General features: G+C 30.6%; 1 non-coding gene across 1 annotated transcript; it reads right to left on the reverse strand.

Moving 5' to 3' along the window:
- Positions 1 to 1,602: 1,602 nt before the first annotated feature.
- Positions 1,603 to 1,674, reverse strand: TRNAK-UUU (transfer RNA lysine (anticodon UUU)). The gene has a single exon. It is a non-coding gene; the product is annotated as a tRNA-Lys (tRNA).
- Positions 1,675 to 3,370: the final 1,696 nt, after the last annotated feature.

A 3,370-nucleotide genomic window follows, 5' to 3' on the forward strand; every position in this document is an offset into this window, starting at 1 on the left:
ACACATGAAGAAATGCCAGATTTTATTCTTTTAACCAATTTCAGGTAAATAATTAAGCCTCACTAATAATATTTAGACGGAACATTAACTCTGTTGCAATCTATATTACTTGATTTCCGACGTCTCCTTGCATTACTTCCAAGTCATTTTGGGATTTGTCCTCTCCAAGAAGAGCAATATATGAGCGAGACCAGTTTAGTTGATTGTTAGTGGGTACTAGTATTACTCACTATCTTTAGTTAAAACTCTGTCCCTCAATTAAAACTACGACTTTCACTCTTGCTCGATACATATAGTAAAATATTTGTTGAAAGATATCAACCTCTTAAATAGATCTCGATTATCTTAAAGGATTAGTCTATGTACTTGTGCGTGGATGATACGTTTGATTTACTAGGGAAAAAAAAACTATGACTTTCACTTTCATATCTATTATACTTCAATTTTAGGATAAAATATTTTAAGAGTTATCTTAGAGGATTAGTCTATGTACTTGTGCACAAATGATACATTTGATTTACCAGATGAAAAAAAGAAACTATGACTTTCACTTTCATATCTATTATACTTCAATTTTAGGATAAAATATTTTAAGAAGAGATTTATTTAAGTGCACTTCTAAGGTTATTTATTTTTAGACTTCTCTTTACAATTGGTCCACACTCCACATCATACATTAACAATGGAACAATCAAGGTTGTCATCGCTAAACCCGACGACCACCACATCAATAAACTTCATTACATATAGATATAGACGACTAACATGAAAATTTCATGCAATGTGTTTTCTAAACTATGTTTATTTCCAAATGGTCTAATTGTTGTCTTTAGTAAGATCAAACTAAGGTCCTTAAGTGTAAATTTAGTATTTGCACACATGATGCATCGATGTTTATAACAACTAGTTACAAACTCGTGCATCCACACGGGTCTCAGTATGGTTAGATTTCATAATAGTTTGAGCAAAATGCATTCACGTGAGTCTAAATTGAAGAAACAATATATTTACAACTATTAATTTGTTAATAATTTTGAAAGTAAAAATGTTGTTAACCTCCAAAAATAATTGGATTTTCATACAAATAGAACCAAGTTATATCCCACTAAGTAGAGTAAGTAGAGTCAAATACTTGTAGAGTCAAATACAAAATACAAAAATTTACTTACATTATTTACGATAAGATCAAACTAAGGTCCTTAAGTGTAAATTTAGTATTTGCACACATGATGCATCGATGTTTATAACAACTAGTTACAAACTCGTGCATCCACACGGGTCTCAGTATGGTTAGATTTCATAATAGTTTGAGCAAAATGCATTCACGTGAGTCTAAATTGAAGAAACAATATATTTACAACTATTAATTTGCTAATAATTTTGAAAGTAAAAAATGTTGTTAACCTCCAAAAATAATTGGATTTTCATACAAATAGAACCAAGTTATATCCCACTAAGTAGAGTAAGTAGAGTCAAATACTTGTAGAGTCGAGTCAAATACTTGTAGAGTCAAATACAAGTCGAGTCAAATACTTGTAGAGTCAAATACAAAATACAAAAATTTACTTACATTATCTTATCGCCGACTGTACATTATCTTATCGCCGACTGTGGGGATTGAACCCACGACCACGTGGTTAAAAGCCACGCGCTCTACCACTGAGCTAAGTCGGCATGATTGATTATTTGATCATATTCTTACTTTTTTTGTGTAGTAATGCAATATAAATGAAATCATTATTATTTTTTGATTAAAAATGAAATCATTATTAAATACACATATACGCTGATTGGTTTGTAGCACACATAACATGATTTGTAAATAAAACTCTAACATAATTTCTTTTAAATATCCCTCCAACCATGCATCAATGATGCTTACAATAATTCTTCGAACTCATCCTCATTTTTGTACCTTCTTTTTGACCATCTCTTTTAACCGGGGTACAACTAAATTTGGTTTTTAACTAAGTAATGTAACTCTCTCTCCCTCTCTCTTCTTTATTCCATATTACGTCTCACTCTCTCTACTTTCTTTCTATACCCTTTCATGGCACTCTCCTTTTTCTTCCATCTCTCTCTCTCTCTCTCTCTCTCTCTCTCTCTCTCTCTCTCTCTCTCTCTCTCTCTCTCTCTCTCTCTCCCTCCCTCCCTTCTCTTCTCTCTCTATGACCTCTCTCTCTCTCACTCGTATATTACATAGTATGCTCTTAAATTATTTGAGAAATTTTAGATTAAATTCTAATCTAAAAAATTGTAATTATGTCCCTCAACTATTATCATTTTTGTAATTAGTCCTTTCATTAAGTTTGATTAATTGTCCTCGTGAGCTTAGCTCAGTTGGTATGAACAATGTATAAAAATATGCAAGGTCCGAGGTTCAAACCCCGACCACAAAAAAAAATGTAACATAAGAACGTAATTACAAATCATTTGAAAAATAAATAAAACTAATTACAAAAATCATATCAGTTAAGGGTCCCGATTAAAAAAAATCCTAATTACTAAAATTTTGCCAATAAAACATAATAAAAATATTTCTAACAATTGATTAACATAGATGTGACATTTCTTAGTTAGATCGGCTTTGATTTAAACACCACTAGCATAAATGTAGCATAGTCACGAGTTATACATATATCAATAAATGAGAGAATCTAATATACAAAAACATAGTTGTTTTATCGTTGAAGCAAATCAAGAAAAATTTCAATTGAAATAAGTGAAATCACATTTATAATTTAGCCGAAAATAAGTATATCCATGTGTGTTATAATATCATGATTCCAATATAAAGGAAGAAATTGAGGTAAAATTATAAACCCTGTCATATTCATGTTGCACTGTATGTTGTTATAGAACCAAAATCTATTATTAGTTAAGAATGAATGATATGAACATGATTAAGCATGTTCTATTTGTTAAATTAAAATTATGATTCGTCGCCTAAGAAATTTTGTTGGCAGAAATTGTATGAGAAAAATAGAGACATGTGTGCTAATTCATAGGATATATATGTCATTGTATCATGAGTTGAGACATCGAAATCCTTCAAAGTACGTAATATTAAAATTGATTTTAGTTACTACAAAAGCTGAAATATATCATTGAATATACATTCATTAGTATAGAAAACACTTTTTAAGTAGGGTGAAAATGACTTTTTAAGTGGGTTGAAGATCCCACTTATAGGTGGCCGACTTAGTAACTATTTTGATTTTAGGTCAGACGAATTGTCCGACATAAAAACGTTTTGTAACTCTGGTCACCCTACTTAAAATATGTTTATTAAGTCGGGTCACCCCACTTAAAAAGGCTCAAGAAGGATAAAAAAGGATCAAATAAATTCACAGTTTTCAAGTCTATGATG

The sequence above is a fragment of the Medicago sativa genome, chromosome 1 (assembly GCF_051527215.1).
Source record: "Medicago sativa cultivar Bolivia chromosome 1, Bolivia_mono, whole genome shotgun sequence".
Lineage (NCBI taxonomy): Eukaryota > Viridiplantae > Streptophyta > Magnoliopsida > Fabales > Fabaceae > Medicago > Medicago sativa.